Source organism: Ambystoma mexicanum, chromosome 5q (genome assembly GCF_040938575.1).
Source record: "Ambystoma mexicanum isolate Mex_15411 chromosome 5q, UKY_AmexF1_1, whole genome shotgun sequence".
NCBI classification, from domain to species: Eukaryota; Metazoa; Chordata; class Amphibia; order Caudata; family Ambystomatidae; genus Ambystoma; species Ambystoma mexicanum.
Genome location: NC_090933.1, coordinates 1,355,764,290 through 1,355,788,421, shown reverse-complemented (window position 1 = coordinate 1,355,788,421; position 24,132 = coordinate 1,355,764,290). Strand labels below are relative to the sequence as shown.

At 47.7% G+C, this 24,132-nt stretch overlaps 1 long non-coding RNA gene across 1 annotated transcript in view; it reads left to right on the top strand.

The window, feature by feature from the left end:
• The window catches only part of LOC138498721 (uncharacterized), an 82,703-nt gene extending 59,995 nt beyond the window's left edge, over positions 1 to 22,708 (top strand). The window contains exon 2 of the long non-coding RNA XR_011278849.1: positions 22,496 to 22,708. This is a non-coding gene — a long non-coding RNA (uncharacterized lncRNA). The remainder of the gene's footprint in view (positions 1 to 22,495) is intronic.
• The last annotated feature ends 1,424 nt before the right edge of the window (positions 22,709 to 24,132 follow it).

Here is a 24,132-nt window from a genome sequence, read left to right as displayed (position 1 = left end):
GTTCTGCCAGGCCCAACATTCCTTTTTCCAATGTGTCTAATATGCAAGACGCTCCTGTGGGCACCACCTTACTTCATACCAATGGGTTCAAGAAGCTGTGTGGTCTAGCAGGGCCAGCATACTTTATGCCAACGTGTGTAGCACGTAGTGTGCTCTGACAAGACCAGCCTGCTACTTTCCATTGATTGTAGTCTGCGTTGGGGTCTAGCAGCGCCAGCCACTTTATTACAACATGTATAACAAGTAGTGCGCTTTGGCAAGGCAGGCATACTGCATTCCATTGAGTGTAGTATGCAGTGTGGTCTAGCAGGGCCAGCATACTTTATTCCAACTTGTGTAATATGTAGTGCACTCTGGCAGCACCAGCATACTCCATTCCATTGAGTGTAGTATGCAGTGTGGTCTAGCAGGGCCAGCATACTTTATTCCAATGTGTGTAACATGTAGTGCGCTTTGGCAAGGCAGGCATACTACATTCCATTGAGTGTAGTATGCAGTGTGGTCTAGCAGGGCCAGCATACTTTATTCCAATGTGTGTAACATGTAGTGCACTCTGGCAGGACCAGCATACTCCATTCCATTGGATGTAGGCTGCAGTACGGTCAAGCAGGGCCAGCATACTTTATTCCAACTTGTGTAATATATAGTGCACTCTGGCAAGACCAGCATACTCCATTCCATTGAGTGTAGTATGCAGTGTGGTCTAGCAGGGCCAGCATACTTTATTCCAACTTGTGTAATATGTAGTGCACTCTGGCAGGACCAGCATACTCCATTCCATTGAGTGTAGTATGCAGTGTGGTCTAGCAGGGCCAGCATACTTTATTCCAACGTGTGTAACATATAGTGCGCTTTGGCAAGGCAGGCATACTACATTCCATTGAGTGTAGTGTGCAGTGTGGTCTAGCAGGGCCAGCATACTTTATTCCAATGTGTCTAACATGTAGTGCACTCTGGCAGGACCAGCATACTCCATTCCATTGGATGTAGGCTGCAGTACGGTCAAGCAGGGCCAGCATACTTTATTCCAACTTGTGTAATATATAGTGCACTCTGGCAAGACCAGCATACTACATTCCATTGAGTGTAGTATGCAGTGTGGTCTAGCAGGGCCAGCATACTTTATTCCAACTTGTGTAATATGTAGTGCACTCTGGCAAGACCAGCATACTACATTCCATTGAGTGTAGTATGCAGTGTGGTCTAGCAGGGCCAGCATACTTTATTCCAATGTGTGTAACATGTAGTGCACTCTGGCAGGACCAGCATACTCCATTCCATTGGATGTAGGCTGCAGTACGGTCAAGCAGGGCCAGCATACTTTATTCCAACTTGTGTAATATATAGTGCACTCTGGCAAGACCAACATACTACATTCCATTGGGTTTAGGCTTCAGTGGGGTCTAGCAGGGCCATCATCCTTTATTCCAATATGTGTAACATGTAGGGCACTCTGGCAAGACCAGCATACTACACTCCATTTGGTGTAGACTGCAGTGTGGTCTAGCAGGGCCAGCATACTTTATTCCAATGTGTGTGCAACATGTAATGCACTCTGGCAAGACCAGCATACTCAATTCCATTGGATGTAGGATGCAGTGTGGTCTTGCAGGTCCAGCATACTTCATTCCATTGGTTGTAGTCTGCAGTGTGGTCTAGCAGGGTCACCATACTTTATACCATTCAACTGGTGAACGTACTGTGTACTGTGTAAGGCTTCAGTGAGTTTGTGTCGATACACCTCAGCCCTTGCACCCCAAGGGTCACATGAAGTATCTTCTAACAGGCTTCAGCGCCATCGTCTCTGATGGAAAACAACGTGCAAACCTCATTCTCATTGGTGTAACATGCAGTGAGGTCTGGCAGAATCTCAAATCGGTGTTACAGTGTACTCCAGCAGGCGCCTGGATTTGATCTATGAATGGGTGCTACAGTGTCCTTCATCAGGATACCAGATCTGTTATCTGAATGGGTGTTACAGTGCTGTTCATCAGGCTCCTGGATCTGTTATTTGAATGGGTGTTACAGTCTCCTTCATCAGGCTCCCAGAACTGTTCTATGAATGGGTGTTACTGTCTCCTTCATCAGGCTCCCAGAACTGTTCTATGAATGGGTGTTAGTGTCCTCCATCAGGCTCTTGCATCTGTTCTATGAATGGGTGTTACAGTGTCCTCCATCAGGCTCCCGGAACTGTTCTATGAATCATTGTTACAGTGTCTTCTATCAGGCTCCCGGAACTGTTCTATGAATGGGTGTTACTGTGTCCTCTATCAGGCTCCCGGAACTGTTCTATGAATGGGTGTTACTGTGTCCTCTATCAGGCTCCCGGAACTGTTCTATGAATGGGTGTTACTGTGTCCTCTATCAGGCTCCCGGAACTGTTCTATGAATGGGTGTTACTGTGTCCTCTATCAGGCTCCCGGAACTGTTCTATGAATGGGTGTTACTGTGTCCTCTATCAGGCTCCCGGAACTGTTCTATGAATGGGTGTTACTGTGTCCTCTATCAGGCTCCCGGAACTGTTCTATGAATGGGTGTTACTGTGTCCTCTATCAGGCTCCCGGAACTGTTCTATGAATGGGTGTTACTGTGTCCTCTATCAGGCTCCCGGAACTGTTCTATGAATGGGTGTTACTGTGTCCTCTATCAGGCTCCCGGAACTGTTCTATGAATGGGTGTTACTGTGTCCTCTATCAGGCTCCAGGAACTGTTCTATGAATGGGTGTTACTGTGTCCTCTATCAGGCTCCCGGAACTGTTCTATGAATGGGTGTTACTGTGTCCTCTATCAGGCTCCCGGAACTGTTCTATGAATGGGTGTTACTGTGTCCTCTATCAGGCTCCCGGAACTGTTCTATGAATGGGTGTTACTGTGTCCTCTATCAGGCTCCCGGAACTGTTCTATGAATGGGTGTTACTGTGTCCTCTATCAGGCTCCCGGAACTGTTCTATGAATCATTGTTATAGTCTCCTCCATCAGGCATCCAGATATATTGGGCCTCATTATACGGACGGCGGTAACCATGGCGCTATTAGCGCCATGGTTGCCACCGGTATTTTACCAAGTCCGCCATGGTAAATGGCAGAATTACCGCCCTATTCTAAGGTGTGTGGGGGCGTTAATTCCCCATTCACCATGGCACTTCCCCATTCCCATTTTTGCCCACATAGGGCTCAATGGGAATGGGGAAGGCAGTAATTACGGTACTGCAAATTGCGGTACCGTAATTACCTCCAAGGTCCCTTTGCAGGTCCCGTCCTTAACGGCTGGTAAAACCAGCCGTTAAGGTAGGGTCCCACAAAGGGACCTCGTAGTAAGGCGGTAAGGGTTTACCGGCATTGGTACCCTTACCGGTAAACCCTTACCGCCATCCATGTAATGAGGCCCATTATGTGAATGGGTGTTACAGTGTCCTCCATTAAGATCCCAGATCCGTTATATTAATGGGTGTTACAGTGTCCGCCATCAGGCTCCTGGATCCGTTATATGAATGGGTGTTACAGTGTCCTGAATTAGGCTCCTGGATCTGTTATCTGAACGGGTGTTAAAGTCCTCCATCAGCCTCCCAGAATTCTTATCTGAATCGATGTTACAGTGTCCTCCATCAGGCTCCCAGATCCGTTATTTGAAGGGGAGTTACAGTGTCCTCCATCAGGCTGCCGGATATGTTCTATAAAGGGGTGTTACCATGTCCTCCATCAAGCACCCTGATCCGTTCTTTCTATTAATGGGTGTTAGTGTCCTCCATTAAGATTCCAGATCCATTATATGAATGGGTGTTACAGTGTCCTCCATCAGGCTCCTGGATCTGTTACATGAATGGGTGTTAGTGTCCTCCATCAGGCTCTCAGATCTGTTCTATGAATGGGTGTTACAGTGCCCTCCATTAGGCTCCCATATCCTTTCTATAAATGGGTGTTATAGGGTCCTCCATCAGGCTCCTGGATCTGTTACATGAATGGGTGTTGCAGTGTCCTCCATCAGGATCCTCGATTTGTTCTATGAAGGGTTGTTACAGTGTCCTCCATCTGGCTCCTGGATCTGTTCTTTGAAGGGGTGTTAGTGTCCTCCATCGGGCTCCCGGATCTGTTATATGAATGGGTGTTACAGTGTCCTCCATCAGGCATACGGATATGTTATATGACTGGGTGTTACAGTGCCCTCCAACAGGCTCCCGTATCTGTTCTTCTTATGGGTCTTACAGTGTCCTCCATCAGGCTCTTGGATCTGTTCTATGAATGGGAGTTCCAGTGTCCTCCATCAGGCTCCCGGATCTGTTATATGAATGGGTGTTACAGTGCCCTCCAACAGGCATCCGGATATGTTATATGACTGGGTGTTACAGTGTCATGCATCAGGCTCCCGAATCTGTTATCTGAACGGCTGTTACAGTGTCCGCCATCAGGCTGCCGGATCTGTTCTATGAAGGGGTGTTAGTGTCCTCCATCAGGTTCCTGGATCTGTTATAGGAATGGGTGTTACAGTGTCCTGAATTAGGCTCCTGGATCTGTTATCTGAACGGGTGTTAAAGTCCTCCATCAGCCTCCCAGAATTGTTATCTGAATCGATGTTACAGTGTCCTCCATCAGGCTCCCAGATCTGTTATTTGAAGGGGAGTTACAGTGTCAACCATCATGCTTCTGGATCCGTTACATGAATTGGGCTAAAGTTTTCTCCATCAGGCTCCTGGATACATTACATGAATGGGTGTTACAGTGTCCTCCATCAGGCTCCCGGATATGTTCTATAAAGGGGTGTTACCATGTCCTCCATCAAGCCCCCAGATCCATTCTATTAATGGGTGTTAGTGTCCTCCATTAAGCTTCCAGATCCATGGGTGTTACAGAGTCCTCCATCAGGTTCCTGGGATCTGTTATCTGAATGGGTTTTACTGTGTCATCCATCAAGCTCCCAGATCTGTTATATGAATGGATGTTACAGTGTCCTCCATCAGGCTCCCGGATCGGCTATATGAACGGGTGTTACAGTGTCCTCCATCAGCCTCCCAGATCTGTTATATGAATGGATGCTACAGTGTCCTCCATCAGGCTCCTGGATCCATTATATGAATGGGTGCTACAGTATCCTCCATCAGGCTCCTGTATCCGTTATATGAATCGGTGCTACAGTGTCCACCATCAGGCTCCCGTATCTGTTCTTTGAAGGGGTGTTACAGTGTCCTCCCTCAGGTTCCTGGATCTGTTCTATGAATTGGTGTTACAGTGTCCTCCATTAGGCTCCCAAATCCATTCTATGAATGGGTGCTACAGTATCCTCCATCAGGCTCCTGTATCCGTTATATGAATCGGTGCTACAGTGTCCACCATCAGGCTACCGCATCTGTTCTATGAAGGGGTGTTACAGTGTCCTCCCTCAGGCTCCTGGATCTGTTCTATGAATGGTTGTTATAGTGTCCTCCAACAGGCTCCTGGAACTGTTCTATGAATGGGTGTTGCAGTGTCCTCCATCAGGATCCTCGATTTGTTCTATGAAGGGTTGTTACAGTGTCCTCAATCTGGCTCCTGTATCGGTTGTATGAATCGGTGCTACAGTGTCCACCATCAGGCTCCCGTATCTGTTCTATGAAGGGGTGCTACAGTGTCCTTCATTAGGTTCCCAGATCTGTTCTATGAATGGGTGTTACAGTGTCCTCCCTCAGGCTCCTGGATCTGTTCTATGAATGGTTGTTATAGTGTCCTCCAACAGGCTCCTGGAACTGTTCTGTGAATGGGTGTTGCAGTGTCCTCCATCAGGATCCTCGATTTGTTCTATGAAGGGTTGTTACAGTGTCCTCAATCTGGCTCCTGTATCCGTTGTATGAATCGGTGCTACAGTGTCCACCATCAGGCTCCCGTATCTGTTCTATGAAGGGGTGTTAGTGTCCTCCATCAGGCTCTTGGATCTGTTCTATGAATGGGTGTTCCAGTGTCCTCCATCAGGCTCCCGGATCTGTTATATGAATGGGTGTTACAGTGTCCTACATCAGGATCCCGGATCTGTTCTATGAATGGGTGTTACAGTGTCCTCCATCAGGCATCCGGATATGTTATATGACTGGGTGTTACAGTGCCCTCCAACAGGCTCCCGGATCTGTTCTTCTTATGGGTCTTACAGTGTCCTGCATCAGGCTCTCGAATCTGTTATCTGAACGGCTGTTACAGTGTCCACCATCAGGCTGCCGGATCTGTTCTATGAAGGGGTGTTAGTGTCCTCCATCAGGTTCCTGGATCCGTTATATGAATGGGTGTTACAGTGTCCTGAATTAGGCTCCTGGATCTGTTATCTGAACGGGTGTTAAAGTCCTCCATCAGCCTCCCAGAATTGTTATCTGAATCGATGTTACAGTGTCCTCCATCAGGCTCCCAGATCTGTTATTTGAAGGGGAGTTACAGTGTCAACCATCAGGCTTCTGGATCCGTTACATGAATTGGGCTACAGTTTTCTCCATCAGGCTCCTGGATACATAACATGAATGGGTGTTACAGTGTCCTCCTGTAACGCTCACCTGATTCTCGCAGAGGCGCCGGTCTTGACTGGGCGACTACCGTATCTTCAAAGGTGATGTGTAGCACCCGGTTGGCTCTTTGGGCTGGCCCTCTGTGCACTGTATGCCTGACTTCAAGAGTAAGATGTCTGCAGACAGAAAATATGGGATTAATGAACTGGGGTTATTGGGGTGTCCCTATCTCTTCCCTTTTTTGCTCTCCTGTAGACCCCCAAAGGTTAACGCTCTCACCTTAGGTAAGTGAATGCCGAGCTCTCCATCTGCCTCGGGGCAGGGTGCTGTAACCAGTTTCTTCACTGGATCGGTAGCGCAGGCCTCTTGACTTCAGAGGACTGCTGTCCGTCGTTTACTGCACGAACGGTAAGTTTCGAGTAATTCTATTGTCTTTAAAGTCTTTAGCAATGATGTCTCTTGTTTTGCAGGTTCCGGCGATGGCGGATGACGGGCTGAAGTGAGTTGAAGATGGAGTCCGTATGATGAATAGAAGCGCCTGGAAGCACGTAAGTAAGCGCTTGTTGCCTGCTTCACGATGCTCTCTAACTGTCTTTTATTTTGCAGGTACGAGTTCGGAGCGGCTGCAGGGTGCCGGAATACCCACTGGGGTTGATGTGGAAAGGAGTAATGGCACGTGAGTATTAAAGTTCCCCAATGTCTTTAAACGCACCTTGTTTTGTCTTTCAGATGCAGGATGCAGCACCGAAGGCCTCCGGAGCGTGCGAAGAGTAGGTAAGCTTTTGTCTTTCAGATGCCAGAATGCAGTGTGAAGACCTCCGGAGCGCACGAAGAGTAGGTAAGCCTTTGTCTTTCAGATGCCGGAATGCTAACCTGTTCTTTCTTGTCTTTATAGGTGTTGCTGAAGACTGGATTCAGGATGGTAAGCCTTTTTCCTTAGGCCCAGGATCCGATGCAGAAGACACGATGAGCGTTCTGCTGCAGAGGATGCAGAATAACGCAAAGCAAGATTCATCCACCGGGTGTGGTTTAAATAGCCTCCTGTAGTGCTTAGGTGTCTCCTTCCACAGCCACGCCTAGGTAAGAAAAGAGTTCCTGCTTTCCAGAAGAGTTCCAGTGTTCTGAATCTAGGGAGTGGCTCCTGCCCCACCCAACAGGAAAAGTAGTTCCAAACAGAAGAGGATCAGAGGCTCAGCTGGCAGGCAAGTAAGCAGCATGGTCTGCTGCAGGTAAGTCCACCCAAGCATTATGAGCCTGGCGCTTCCAGCGCTGGGACTGGGCATATTTATGAGCCTGGTGCCACTGGCGCCAGGACTGGGTCCAAAAGGTCCCAATTGGGACTGGTTGGCCCTCGGAACCTGGGTTATGGATCTGCTTCCAAGGGAGTTGGGAAAACCCTGACCTTTTGGAAGCAGAGATCATGACAGTACCCCCCCTCAAGGCCCCTCCCAAACCGGGCTTCTCCGGGGGTTTTGGCTTGTCAGGAAATGTTCGGTGAAATCTTTTGATTAGGCGAGGAGCGTGGACATATTCAGCAGGTTCCCAGGATCTCTCTTGGGGGCCGTAACCTTTCCAGTCAATTAGGTAAAATAGTTTAGATTTGGAGATCTTGGAGTCCAGAATGCTTTTGACTTCAAACTCGAGTTCTCCATCAACTAGGATGGGTTTTGGAGATTTAGTTAGTCGGGTTTGAGGTTGCACGGGTTTTAATAGAGAGACGTGGAAGACCGGATGTATCTTCATGTGAGGGGGCAAGTCCAACTTGACCGCTACTGGGTTTACTATGGTAGTGATGGAATAGGGACCAAGGTATCTTGGGTTGAATGTGCGTGGCCCTTTTAGAGGTAGATATTTGGTGGATAACCAGACTTTGTCCCCTACTTGATATTGAGGGGCTTCCTTCCGATGTTGATCTGCTCCTTTCTTGTATTGTTCTTTAGCCCTTTGAAGGTGAGAAACAGCTTCCTTAAAGGCTTGGGTGATTGTAGAATGCAGGTAGTCTACTGCTGGTGTTTCAAGATCTTGGAGGGGATCCAACTCCGAGGTTCGAGGGTGACTGCCGTACAAAAGAAAAAACGGTGTTTTCCCAGTTCCCGAATGGACAGAGTTATTGTAGGCATATTCGGCTATCCAAAGGATGTCTTTCCAAGTTTTTTCAGTTTGTTGCAGCATGCAGCATAAATACTGTTCCAGTGTTTGATTGGTCCTCTCGGTTTGTCCGTCGGTCTGAGGGTGGTGACTGGTCGATAGTCTCACATCAATTTGAGCCGACCGACAGCAACTTCGCCAAAAATGAGAAATAAATTGACTACCTCGATCCGAAATTAGAACCGAAGGAAAACCGTGTAGTCGGACGATGTTTTCGAGAAATTCTCGGGCCAGAGTTGCTGCTGTTGGCAAGCCTTTGAGCGGAATGAAATGCGCCATCTTGGAGAATAAGTCCACGATTACTAGAATCGTATTGTATCCGGAGCATGGAGGTAGATCGGTGATGAAGTCCATAGAAAGCGTATGCCAAGGGCGAGGTGGGATGTCAATAGGGCGTAAGAGGCCTGCTGGTCTTTCCTTTTGACTCTTGTTTTGGGCACATACTCCACAAGACATTATAAAGTCTCTGATATCTTTTTTCCAAGACGGCCACCAGAAGTAGCGCTTGATCTTTTCTGAGGTCTTGGCCATACCGGGATGACCTTCCATTAAAGAATCGTGATAACAGGAGATTACTTTTTTCTGTAAATCTGTGCTGGGTAGGTATAATCGTTCTTGGAAATACAATAAGTTGTCCTTTACTGCAAAGTCCTTTCCCTGCAGATGCCAATTCTGTATGTCTGCTGGAGTTACAAGTTGCCTGGCTTTATCCTTAACTTTCTCTATGGATTCTGTGGCGATTACACCCAGAATTCTTTGTTCGGGAATGATTGGTACAGGTTTAGGGTTGATCAAGTGTTCTTCCACTCCCATCCGAGAAAGGGCATTAGCTTTACCGTTCTTTGTACCAGGTCGATAGGTAATTATGAAGTCAAACTCGGCAAAGAATAATGCCCAACGGAGTTGTCTAGAGGATTGGGCTTTTGCGGTTTTCAAATATTGCAGGTTTCGGTGATCCGTAATCACAGTAACGGTGTGTCGGGCCCCCAGCAGATAATGCCGCCAAGCCTTAAAGGCAGACTTGATAGCCAGAAGTTCCTTGTCAGTAATCGTGTAATTGATTTCAGGAGGCGAGAATTTGCGGGACCAAAATGCCACGGGATGCAACTGATTGGTTACCGGGTCCTTTTGTGATAGAACTGCCCCCATGGCAAGGCTTGAAGCATCAGTTTCCACGATGTAGGGGAGTTCGGGGCGAGGGTGTTTTAAGATTGGTGCAGAGATAAATTTAGTCTTCAAATCCTGGAAAGCTTGTTCCGCCTCGGTAGACCATTCAAAACGTTTGTTTTTCTTTAACAAGGCAGTGATGGGCTGGACTATTCGAGAGAATTCGGGGATAAACCTGCGGTAAAAGTTAGCGAAGCCTAACATGCTTTGCACACCTTTTACGGAGGATGGTGATGGCCATTTGAGAACTGCATCGACCTTCTTTGAATCCATACGTACTCCGCCAGGTGATAATATGAATCCCAAGAATTCAACTTCAGTCACGTTGAAAACACATTTTTCCAACTTAGCGAAAAGTTTGTGTTGACGCAATATTTCGAGGACCATTTTCACGTGTTTCCGATGTTCAGATTCCGATGAAGAATAAACGAGGATGTCGTCAATGTAAACAACAACACACACATCTATGAGCTCTCTGAGGACATCGCTCATAAAATATGGAAAGGCGGCCGGGGCATTGCAAAGTCCGAAGGGCATGACCTGATATTCAAATAGCCCATACTTGGTGCGGAAGGCAGTCTTCCATTCATCGCCCTCTTTTACTCGTACCAAGTGGTAAGCTCCTCTAAGATCCAGCTTTGTATATATGCATGCTTTTCTGACTTGGTCCAGGAGTTCAGGGATCAAAGGTAACGGATATCTATTCTTAACGGTGATCTGGTTCAGGGAGCGATAATCGATACAAGTTCTAAGGTCTCCTTCCTTTTTTGGAACGAAGAACAAAGCTGAAGAAGCAGGGGACTTGGAAGGACGAATAAACCCATTCGCCAGGTATTGATCCAGGTATTGTCGAAGGTGAAGGTTCTCAGGCTCGGTGAGGGCATAAATTCTACTACAAGGAGGAGTAGATCCAGGTATCAGGTCTATCTGGTAGTCATAAGACCTATGAGGAGGTAAAGTGTTAGCCTGATCCTTCCGGAAAACATCTTGGTATTCAAGGTATTCGGGAGGTAACTGGGGAGTCTCTGAAGAAATTGCTGCCAGTGCAACACCAGGTGGAGGGTGACAAGTAGAGACACATTCTGGAAACTGGACCGTTCTTGCTCGCCAATCGATCAGAGGATTGTGTTTCTCTAACCAAGGTATTCCTAGAATAATCTGAAACTGAGGGGCCTTGATCACATCAAACACGATCTTCTCATGGTGTCCATCTTGACTTACTAGCGTCACCTCTTGAGTGGTATGCGTTACTGGCCCGGAGGCTATCTCCGTACCATCCACTGTAGTAATGACGTCCTTTACAGCCTTGGGACAAAGAGTTAGATTCATCCTCAAAACCATTTCATGATCCACATAATTGCCGATGGCACCGCTGTCGACGTAAGCTTCAATTGCATGTAATCGATCCGGATTATCAGGGCTAATGAGGACCATAGGTATCAAGAAATGCGAGGTCACGGAACTGGTTTTCACGCTCGGCAAGAGGACCTCTATTCTTGTCGGGCGAGGTCGTTTCCCTGCTCAGAGTTTGTAACTTTGGTAACTGCAGCTCCTACTGCCTTCTTGGCAGGTTTCACCGGACAGTCTCGAAGAAAGTGCCCTGAGTTTCCGCAATATAGGCATAATTGCAACTGTTTTCTCCTTTCCCGCTCCTTTTGTGTTAGAGGACCTTTCAGACCCCCAATTTGCATGGGTTCCCCGGAGTCTACTCCTCTGGAAGGAGTTGGCGGTTTGGAAAATACTCGAGCATCAAACTTGGAACGGTCGGCCTTCCTGTTCTGCAGTCTATGATCTATTTGAACGACCAAGTCTATATAATCCGAACAGTCTTGTGGGGGATTCACTACTTGGGCTAAAACGTCTTTGAGCTCTCCACGTAGACCTCTGTAAAACAGCGTGATCCTTTTGTCCTCAGGCCATTGAGTTTCCACTATTAGTCTATTGAAAGATGCAATATAAGCCAAAAGGTCTTGATTACCCTGTCGCAACGAAAGAAGCTCATTGTCCAAGGCCTGCCCCTGTGAATGTCTTGCAAACAGTTTTTCCATACTAAGCTGAAAGGCTTGAAAATCATGAAGAACCGGATCATCTTGATTAACTAGAGGGATCGACCAGTCTGCCGCATTGCCACTAAGGTACGAAAGTACAAAAGCTACTTTAGCTTGATCAGTTGGAAAGGCTGCTGGCCGGCATAAGAAGTGCAACCAGCACTGATTGATAAATACTGCAAACCTCTTTGGGTCACCAGAAAATCGTTCGGGCGGAGCCAGAGGTACATTCCCAGGTAGGTTGATCTGCACTGGATTCATAGAGGATGTAGAAGGAAGATTTCCCCCAGTTGCGGGTAACGGGGTTTGTCCGGCTTGTGACTGTAGCAATTGTCTAGCAAGACCGTCTGTTCTCTCCTTGGAAATAATTAGTTCCCTTCTTAGAGCATTCGTTTCCTGACGAGCTGCATGCACTTCTGCCCTTAGTTCCCCAAGTAACCGGGCTAGGGGGTCAGTATCCGAGGTTTCCATAGCGCCTGGGCGAGAGTTTTGCGGTAGGCTTTGCGTTCTGTAACGCTCACCTGATTCTCGCAGAGGCGCCGGTCTTGACTGGGCGACTACCGTATCTTCAAAGGTGATGTGTAGCACCCGGTTGGCTCTTTGGGCTGGCCCTCTGTGCACTGTATGCCTGACTTCAAGAGTAAGATGTCTGCAGACAGAAAATATGGGATTAATGAACTGGGGTTATTGGGGTGTCCCTATCTCTTCCCTTTTTTGCTCTCCTGTAGACCCCCAAAGGTTAACGCTCTCACCTTAGGTAAGTGAATGCCGAGCTCTCCATCAGCCTCGGGGCAGGGTGCTGTAACCAGTTTCTTCACTGGATCGGTAGCGCAGGCCTCTTGACTTCAGAGGACTGCTGTCCGTCGTTTACTGCACGAACGGTAAGTTTCGAGTAATTCTATTGTCTTTAAAGTCTTTAGCAATGATGTCTCTTGTTTTGCAGGTTCCGCGATGGCGGATGACGGGCTGAAGTGAGTTGAAGATGGAGTCCGTATGATGAATAGAAGCGCCTGGAAGCACGTAAGTAAGCGCTTGTTGCCTGCTTCACGATGCGCTCTAACTGTCTTTTATTTTGCAGGTACGAGTTCGGAGCGGCTGCAGGGTGCCGGAATACCCACTGGGGTTGATGTGGAAAGGAGTAATGGCAGGTGAGTATTAAAGTTCCCCAATGTCTTTAAACGCACCTTGTTTTGTCTTTCAGATGCAGGATGCAGCGCCGAAGGCCTCCGGAGCGTGCAAAGAGTCGGTAAGCTTTTGTCTTTCAGATGCCGGAATGCAGTGTGAAGACCTCCGGAGCGCACGAAGAGTAGGTAAGCCTTTGTCTTTCAGATGCCGGAATGCTAACCTGTTCTTTCTTGTCTTTATAGGTGTTGCTGAAGACTGGATTCAGGATGGTAAGCCTTTTTCCTTAGGCCCAGGATCCGATGCAGAAGACACGATAAGCGTTCTGCTGCAGAGGATGCAGAATAACGCAAAGCAAGATTCATCCACCGGGTGTGGTTTAAATAGCCTCCTGTAGTGCTTAGGTGTCTCCTTCCACAGCCACGCCTAGGTAAGAAAAGAGTTCCTGCTTTCCAGAAGAGTTCCAGTGTTCTGAATCTAGGGAGTGGCTCCTGCCCCACCCAACAGCCCCACCCAACAGGAAAAGTAGTTCCAAACAGAAGAGGATCAGAGGCTCAGCTGGCAGGCAAGTAAGCAGCATGGTCTGCTGCAGGTAAGTCCACCCAAGCATTATGAGCCCGGCGCTTCCAGCGCTGGGACTGGGCATATTTATGAGCCTGGTGCCACTGGCGCCAGGACTGGGTCCAAAAGGTCTCAATTGGGACTGGTTGGCCCTCGGAACCTGGGTTATGGATCTGCTTCCAAGGGAGTTGGGAAAACCCTGACCTTTTGGAAGCAGAGATCATGACACCTCCATCAGGCTCCCGGATATGTTCTATAATGGGGTGTTACCATGTCCTCCATCAAGCCCCCAGTTCCGTTCTATTAATGGGTGTTAGTGTCCTCCATTAAGCTCCCAGATCCGTGGGTTTTACAGAGTCCTCCATCATGTTCCCGGGATCTGTTATCTGAATGGGTGTTACCGTGTCCTCCATCAAGCTCCCAGATCTGTTATATGAATGGATGTTACAGTGTCCTCCATCAGGCTCCCGGATCGGCTATATGAACGGGTGTTACAGTGTCCTCCATCAGCCTCCCAGATCTGTTATATGAATGGATGCTACAGTGTCCTCCATCAGGCTCCTGGATCCATTATATGAATGGGTGCTACAGTGTCCTCCATCAGGCACCTGTATCCGTTATATGAATCGGTGCTACAGTGTCCACCATCAGGCTCCCGTATCTGTTCTTTGAAGGGGTGTTACAGTGTCCTCCCTCAGGCTCCTGGATCTGTTCTATGAATTGGTGTTACAGTGTCCTCCATTAGGCTCCCAAATCCATTCTATGAACGGGTGCTACAGTATCCTCCATCAGGCTCCTGTATCCGTTATTTGAATCGGTGCTACAGTGTCCACCATCAGGCTCCCGCATCTGTTCTATGAAGGGGTGTTACAGTGTCCTCCCTCAGGCTCCTGGATCTGTTCTATGAATGGTTGTTATAGTGTCCTCCAACAGGCTCCTCGATTTGTTCTATGAAGGGTTGTTACAGTGTCCTCAATCTGGCTCCTGTATCCGTTGTATGAATCGGTGCTACAGTGTCCACCATCAGGCTCCCGTATCTGTTCTATGAAGGGGTGCTACAGTGTCCTTCATTAGGTTCCCAGATCTGTTCTATGAATGGGTGTTACAGTGTCCTCCCTCAGGCTCCCGGATCTGTTCTATGAATGGTTGTTATAGTGTCCTCTATCAGGCTACTGGAACTGTTCTATGAAGGGGTGTTAGTGTCCTCCATCAGGCTCCTGGATCTGTTATATCAATGGGCGATACAGTCCTCCATCAGCCTCCCAGAATTGTTATCTGAATCGATATTACAGTGTCCGCCATCTGGCTCCCGGATCTGTTCTATGAAAGGGTGTTACAGTGTCCACCGTCAGGCTTCTGGATCCATTACATGAATTGGGCTACAATTTCCTCCATCAGGCTCCTGGATACGTTACATGAATTGGTGCTACAGTTTCCTCCATCAGGCTCCCGGATATGTTCTATAAAGGGGTGTTACCATGTCCTCCATCAAGCACCCAGATCCGTTCTATTAATGGGTGTTAGTGTCCTCCATTAAGCTCCCAGATCCATGGGTGTTACAGCGTCCTCCATCAGGGTCCCTGGATCTGTTATCTGAATGGGTGTTACCGTGTCCTCTATCAAGCTCCCAGATCTGTTATATGAATGGGTGTTACAGTGTCCTCCATCAGGCTCCTGGATCGGCTATCTGAACGGGTGTTACAGTGTCCTCCATCAGCGTCACAGATCTGTTATATGAATAGGTGCTACAGTGTCCTCCATCAGGCTCCCGTATCTTTTATATGAATGGGTGTTACAGTGTCCACCATCAGGCTTCTGGATCCATTATATGAATAGGTGCTACAGTTTCCTCCATCAGGCTCCCGTATTCGCTATATAAATGGGTGTTACAGTGTCCTCCATTAGGCTCCCAAATCCATTCTATGAATGGGTGCTACAGTATCCTCCATCAGGCTCCTGTATCCGTTATATGAATTGGTGCTACAGTGTCCACCATCAGGCTCCCGTATCTGTTCTATGAAGGGGTGCTACAGTTTCCTCCATCAGGCTCCCAGGTCTGTTATGTGAATGGATGTTACAGTGTCCTCCATGAAGGTTGCGGATCTGTTCTATAAATGGGTGTTACAGTGTCCTCCATTAGGCTCCCAGATCCGTTCTATGAATGGGTGTTACAGTGCCTTCCATTAGGCTCCCAGATCCGTTCTAAGAATAGGTGTTGCAGGTCCTCCATCAGAATCCTTGAGTTGTTCTATGAAGGGATGTTCCAGTGTCCTCCATCAGGCTCTTGAATATGTTCTATGAATGGGTGTTCCAGTGTCCTCGATCAGGCTCCCACATCCGTTCAATGAATGGGTGTTAGTGTCCTCCATCAGGCTCCCGGATCTGTTCTATGAATGGGTGTTACAGTGCCTTCCATTAGGCTCCCAGATCCGTTCTATGAATGGGTGTTATAGTGTCCTCCATCAGGCTCTTGGATTTATTCTATGAATGGGTGTTATAGTGTACTCCATCAGGCTCCCGGATCTGTTATATGAATGGATGTTACAGTGTACTCCATCAGGCTCCCGGATCTGTTATATGAATGGATGTTACAGTGTCCTACATCAGGTTCCGGATCTGTTCTATGAATGGGTGTTACAGTGTCCTCCATCAGGCTCCCGGATCAGTTCTATGAATGGGTGTTGCAGTATCCTCCATCAGGCTCCCAGATCTGTTATCTGAGCTGGGGTTACAGTGTGCTCCATCAGGCTCCCGGATCTGTTATCTGAACGGGTGTTACAGTGTCCGCCATCAGGCGACCGGATCTGTTCTATGAAGGGGTGTTAGTGTCCTCCATCACGCTCCCAGATATGTTCTATGAAAGGGTGTTACAGTGTCAACCATCAGGCTCCCTGATATGTTCTATAAAGGGGTGTTACCATGTCCTCCATCAAGCACCCAGATCCGTTCCATTAATGGGTGTTAGTGTCCTCCATTAAGCTCCCAGATCCATGGGTGTTACAGAGTCCTCCATCAGGGTCCCAGGATCGGTTCTATGAATGGGTGTTACAGTGTCCTCCATCAGGCTCCCGGATCTGTTATCTGAGCTGGGGTTACAGTGTCTGCCATCAGGCTGCTGGATCTGTTCTATGAAGGGGTGTTAGTGTCCTCCATCAGGCTCCCGGATCTGTTATATGAATGGGCGTTACAGTGTCCTGAATTAGGCTCCCGGATCTGTTATCTGAGCTGGGGTTACAGTGTCTGCCATCAGGCTGCTGGATCTGTTCTATGAAGGGGTGTTAGTGTCCTCCATCAGGCTCCTGGATCTGTTATATGAATGGGCGATACAGTCCTCCATCAGCCTCCCAGAATTGTTATCTGAATCGATATTACAGTGTCCGCCATCTGGCTCCCGGATCTGTTCTATGAAAGGGTGTTACAGTGTCCACCGTCAGGCTTCTGGATCCATTACATGAATTGGGCTACAATTTCCTCCATCAGGCTCCTGGATACGTTACATGAATTGATGCTACAGTTTCCTCCATCAGGCTCCCGGATATGTTCTATAAAGGGGTGTTACCATGTCCTCCATCAAGCACCCAGATCCGTTCTATTAATGGGTGTTAGTGTCCTCCATTAAGCTCCCAGATCCATGGGTGTTACAGCGTCCTCCATCAGGGTCCCTGGATCTGTTATATGAATGGGTGTTACCGTGTACTCTATCAAGCTCCCAGATCTGTTATATGAATTGGTGTTACAGTGTCCTCCATCAGGCTTCTGGATCGGCTATCTGAACGGGTGTTACAGTGTCCTCCATCAGCGTCACAGATCTGTTATATGAATAGGTGCTACAGTGTCCTCCATCAGGCTCCCGTATCTTTTATATGAATGGGTGTTACAGTGTCCACCATCAGGCTTCTGGATCCATTATATGAATAGGTGCTACAGTTTCCTCCATCAGGCTCCCGTATTCGCTATATCAATGGGTGTTACAGTGTCCCCCATTAGGCTCCCAAATCCATTCTATGAATGGGTGCTACAGTATCCTCCATCAGGCTCCTGTATCCGTTATATGAATTGGTGCTACAGTGTCCACCATCAGGCTCCCGTATCTGTTCTATGAAGGGGTGCTACAGTTTCCTCCATCAGGCTCCCAGGTCTGTTATGTGAATGGATGTTACAGTGTCCTCCATCAAGGTTGCAGATCTGTTCTATAAATGGGTGTTACACTGTCCTCCATTAGGCTCCCAGATCTGTTCTATGAATGGGTGTTACAGTGCCTTCCATTAGGCTCCCAGATCCGTTCTAAGAATAGGTGTTGCAGGTCCTCCATCAGAATCCTTGAGTTGTTCTATGAAGGGATGTTCCAGTGTCCTCCATCAGGCTCTTGAATATGTTCTATGAATGGGTGTTCCAGTGTCCTCGATCAGGCTCCCACATCCGTTCTATGAATGGGTGTTAGTGTCCTCCATCAGGCTCCCGGATCTGTTCTATGAATGGGTGTTACAGTGCCTTCCATTAGGCTCCCAGATCCGTTCTATGAATGGGTGTTATAGTGTCCTCCATCAGGCTCTTGGATTTATTCTATGAATGGGTGTTACAGTGTACTCCATCAGGCTCCCAGATCTGTTATATGAATGGATGTTACAGTGTACTCCATCAGGCTCCGGGATCTGTTATATGAATGGATGTTACAGTGTCCTACATCAGGTTCCGGATCTGTTCTATGAATGGGTGTTACAGTGTCCTCCATCAGGCTCCCGGATCAGTTCTATGAATGGGTGTTGCAGTGTCCTCCATCAGGCTCCCAGATCTGTTATCTGAGCTGGGGTTACAGTGTGCTCCATCAGGCTCCCGGATCTGTTATCTGAACGGGTGTTACAGTGTCCGCCATCAGGCGACCGGATCTGTTCTATGAAGGGGTGTTAGTGTCCTCCATCAGGCTCCCAGATCTGTTCTATGAAAGGGTGTTACAGTGTCAACCATCAGGCTCCCTGATATGTTCTATAAAGGGGTGTTACCATGTCCTCCATCAAGCACCCAGATCCGTTCTATTAATGGGTGTTAGTGTCCTCCATTAAGCTCCCAGATCCATGGGTGTTACAGCGTCCTCCATCAGGGTCCCAGGATCGGTTCTATGAATGGATGTTACAGTGTCCTACATCTGGATCCCGGATCTGTTCTATGAAGGGGTGTTACAGTGTCCTCCAACAGGCTCCTCGATTTGTTCTATGAAGGGTTGTTACAGTGTCCTCAATCTGGCTCCTGTATCCGTTGTATGAATCGGTGCTACAGTGTCCACCATCAGGCTCCCGTATCTGTTCTATGAAGGGGTGCTACAGTGTCCTTCATTAGGTTCCCAGATCTGTTCTATGAATGGGTGTTACAGTGTCCTCCCTCAGGCTCCCGGATCTGTTCTATGAATGGTTGTTATAGTGTCCTCTATCAGGCTACTGGAACTGTTCTATGAAGGGGTGTTAGTGTCCTCCATCAGGCTCCTGGATCTGTTATATCAATGGGCGATACAGTCCTCCATCAGCCTCCCAGAATTGTTATCTGAATCGATATTACAGTGTCCGCCATCTGGCTCCCGGATCTGTTCTATGAAAGGGTGTTACAGTGTCCACCGTCAGGCTTCTGGATCCATTACATGAATTGGGCTACAATTTCCTCCATCAGGCTCCTGGATACGTTACATGAATTGATGCTACAGTTTCCTCCATCAGGCTCCCGGATATGTTCTATAAAGGGGTGTTACCATGTCCTCCATCAAGCACCCAGATCCGTTCTATTAATGGGTGTTAGTGTCCTCCATTAAGCTCCCAGATCCATGGGTGTTACAGCGTCCTCCATCAGGGTCCCTGGATCTGTTATATGAATGGGTGTTACCGTGTACTCTATCAAGCTCCCAGATCTGTTATATGAATTGGTGTTACAGTGTCCTCCATCAGGCTTCTGGATCGGCTATCTGAACGGGTGTTACAGTGTCCTCCATCAGCGTCACAGATCTGTTATATGAATAGGTGCTACAGTGTCCTCCATCAGGCTCCCGTATCTTTTATATGAATGGGTGTTACAGTGTCCACCATCAGGCTTCTGGATCCATTATATGAATAGGTGCTACAGTTTCCTCCATCAGGCTCCCGTATTCGCTATATCAATGGGTGTTACAGTGTCCCCCATTAGGCTCCCAAATCCATTCTATGAATGGGTGCTACAGTATCCTCCATCAGGCTCCTGTATCCGTTATATGAATTGGTGCTACAGTGTCCACCATCAGGCTCCCGTATCTGTTCTATGAAGGGGTGCTACAGTTTCCTCCATCAGGCTCCCAGGTCTGTTATGTGAATGGATGTTACAGTGTCCTCCATCAAGGTTGCAGATCTGTTCTATAAATGGGTGTTACACTGTCCTCCATTAGGCTCCCAGATCTGTTCTATGAATGGGTGTTACAGTGCCTTCCATTAGGCTCCCAGATCCGTTCTAAGAATAGGTGTTGCAGGTCCTCCATCAGAATCCTTGAGTTGTTCTATGAAGGGATGTTCCAGTGTCCTCCATCAGGCTCTTGAATATGTTCTATGAATGGGTGTTCCAGTGTCCTCGATCAGGCTCCCACATCCGTTCTATGAATGGGTGTTAGTGTCCTCCATCAGGCTCCCGGATCTGTTCTATGAATGGGTGTTACAGTGCCTTCCATTAGGCTCCCAGATCCGTTCTATGAATGGGTGTTATAGTGTCCTCCATCAGGCTCTTGGATTTATTCTATGAATGGGTGTTACAGTGTACTCCATCAGGCTCCCAGATCTGTTATATGAATGGATGTTACAGTGTACTCCATCAGGCTCCGGGATCTGTTATATGAATGGATGTTACAGTGTCCTACATCAGGTTCCGGATCTGTTCTATGAATGGGTGTTACAGTGTCCTCCATCAGGCTCCCGGATCAGTTCTATGAATGGGTGTTGCAGTGTCCTCCATCAGGCTCCCAGATCTGTTATCTGAGCTGGGGTTACAGTGTGCTCCATCAGGCTCCCGGATCTGTTATCTGAACGGGTGTTACAGTGTCCGCCATCAGGCGACCGGATCTGTTCTATGAAGGGGTGTTAGTGTCCTCCATCAGGCTCCCAGATCTGTTCTATGAAAGGGTGTTACAGTGTCAACCATCAGGCTCCCTGATATGTTCTATAAAGGGGTGTTACCATGTCCTCCATCAAGCACCCAGATCCGTTCTATTAATGGGTGTTAGTGTCCTCCATTAAGCTCCCAGATCCATGGGTGTTACAGCGTCCTCCATCAGGGTCCCAGGATCGGTTCTATGAATGGATGTTACAGTGTCCTACATCTGGATCCCGGATCTGTTCTATGAAGGGGTGTTACAGTGTCCTCCATCAGGCGGCCGGATCTGTTATCTGAGCTGGGGTTACAGTGTCTGCCATCAGGCGGCCGGATATGTTCTATGAAGGGGTGTTAGTGTCCTCCATCAGGCTCCCAGATCTGTTCTATGAAAGGGTGTTACAGTGTCCACCTTTAGGCTCCCGGATCCGTTATATGAAGGGGAGTTACAGTGTCAACCATCAGGCTCCCGGATATGTTCTATAAAGGGGTGTTACCAGGTCCTCCATCAAGCACCCAGATCCGTTCCATTAATGGGTGTTAGTGTCCTCCATTAAGCTCCCAGATCCATGGGTGTTACAGAGTCCTCCATCAGGGTCCCTGGATCTGTTATCTGAATGGATGTTACAGTGTCCTCCATCAGGCTACCAGATATGTTATCTGAATGGGTGTTACCGTGTCCTCCTTCAAGCTCCAGGATTGGTTCTATGAATGGATGTTACAGTGTCCTCCATCAGGCTTCTGGATCAGTTCTATGACTGGGTGTTACAGTGTCCTCCATTAGGCCCCCAAATCTGTTCTATGAATGGGTGCTAAAATATCCTCCATCGGGCTCCTGTATCCATTATATGAATCGGTGCTACAGTGTCCTCCATCAAGGTCCCAGATCTGTTCTATAAATGGGTGTTACACTGTCCTCCATCAGGCTCCTGGATCCGTCATATGAATGGGTGTTACAGTGCCTCCAGTGGGCTCCCAGATCCGTTCTATGAATGGGTGTTGCTTTGTCCTCCATCAGGCTCCTGGATCTGTTATATGAATGGGTGTTACACTGTCCTCTATCAGGCTCCCGGATCTGTCATATGAATGGGTGTTACACTGTCACCATCAGGCTCCCGGATCTGTTATATGAATGGGAGGTACAGTTTCCTCCATCAGGCTCCTGGATCCGTCCTATGAATGGGTGCTACAATGTCCTCCGGCATGCTCCTGGATCCATTATATGAATGGGTGCTAGAGTGTCCTCCATCAGGCTCCCACATCAGTTCTATGAATTGGTGTTACAGTGTCCTCCATCAGGGTCCCGGCCCCTGTCCTATGAATGGGTGCTACAGAGTCCTCCACCAGGCTCCTGAATCTGTTATATGAATGGGTTCTACAGTGTCCTCCATCAGGCTCCCCGATCTATTATATGAATTGGTGTTACAGTGTCCTCCATCAGGATCCCGGATCTGTTATCTGAATGGGTTCTACAGTGTCCTCTATCAGGCTCCCGGATCTGTGATATGAATGGGTTCTACAGTGTCCTTTATCAGGCTCCCAGATTTGTTATATGAATGGGTGTTACAGTGTCCATCATCAGGCTCCTGGATCCGTCCAATGAATGGGTTCTACAGTGTCCTCTTTCATGCTCCTGGATCCGTTATATGAATTGGTGTTACACTGTCCTCCATCAGGATCCCGGATCTGTTATATGAATGGGTGCTACCGTGTCCTTCATCAGGATTCCGGATCTGTTATATGAATGGGTGCTACAGTGTCCTTCTTCATGATCCTGGATCTGTTATATGAACGGGTGCTACAGTGCCCTTCATAAGGCTCCCAGAAACCTCATAGTAATGAGTCTTAGTGTGGTCTAGATTCTAAATAATGTTTCTAAATGTATTTTCTTTTTCCTCAGGAGAGCATTATCGCCGGTCACTGGGATACTGAGACCAACAGCATTCAAGAAGCCCTGCTGTCTGTCCCTAAAGAAGGACCTCAACAAATTCAACAAAAATGGACAGCAGCAAAGGAAAGGACAACAGAGATGAAGAGAAATACCAGGTCGATTGGAAATAACTGCTCCGAATAGAAGGGTGTACAATCTTCAGTATAAAGGCCAGAAAGCAGACTTGCTTAGTCCCTCCTCATTCCCACTCTACTGGGTGGGGTATGTGTGCGTATGGAGTGATGCCGCGCACCCGCGGGCCAATCTTCAGTATAAAGGCCAGAAAGCAGACTCGCTTAGTCCCTCCTCATTCCCACTCTACTGGGCGGGGTATGTGTGCGTATGGAGTGATGCCGCGCACCCGCGGGCCAATCTTCAGTATAAAGGCCAGAAAGCAGACTCGCTTAGTCCCTCCTCATTCCCACTCTACTGGGCGGGGTATGTGTGCGTATGGAGTGATGCCGCGCATCCGCGGGCCAGAGTCTATGTGCCCCAGCCTGACTTGGACCATGGAGCAGGGTTGGCATGCTCTGCCAGCCACTGTAGCCAGAGCCATTACTGGCTCTGCGCTCTACTATTGTTGTTCTCTTTATGTAGGTCCCCCCAAGACCATTATTTCACAGCTGAAAATACTCCACAATAACACAGTAGGTGTTATTATTAATGTTTCTACCCACACAAGAGCAACTCCCATTTTGACAAATCTGCATTGGCCTCCAGTGGCTGCACAGATTGGTTTTAAGGAGGCCACTTTGGTTCACAAAGGCATGTAGGGCAATAATCCTTGTCTCCAACTAAACCTCTGAAAACCTCTCTCTTCCAACAGTATTTAAAAACCTGAGCACTGGTTTCTATGGCCCCTGTATATGTGTCAGGCTTTATTAAATCTGATGTTGTCCCCGGAAACTGCTGAACCCCCGCAGTCCCCTTTGGATGCTAACCTCTTAACTGGTATCAAACAGTTCAGTTGAGAGCACCCCCAAGGGAAAGGGGGAAAATGGGACAAAATAATAAACTTCAGGTTTTGCTCAGCTTCTTTATCTGTCAACCTGTTGGTAAAAATAACAAATTCACTTTAGTCACTAACCTTTGAATTCCTTGGCTCTGACTTCTCTTTATCAATTTAAGTAAATAAACACGCCACCATACCTGATTATCCTCTGTGAATAACGTAGAGGACGTGTGTGAATTCTACTGAAGAAAACAGAAAAATAGAGTCTCAGATGCTCTTACAAATTTCTTCAATTCGGTTTTGAAAAACTGCTAATCTCTCTCAGTTTAATGAGTTAATCTTCTAGCAGTTCAGATGTCGTTTACCCAAACAACCCGCTGGAAATATTATACCTGTTGTTCGTATTAATTTCTAGCTTCAACACAAATTCCAAAAATGACACTCTGGCTATTCAATTTAAAATTGTTTGTTTCCTGAATATATAAAGTGTTCATTAATTGGATCTTCTGCTTGCAAAGAAGATCGCTCATAAAAGAAGCGTTCTTTTAACCAGAGTATGCGCATGCGTGAAGATATTGTTTTCTCCTTCTAAAATGGATGCGCTCATGAACAAGGAATAGAGTTCAAAAAATGAAACTGGCATGGGCGCATGCGT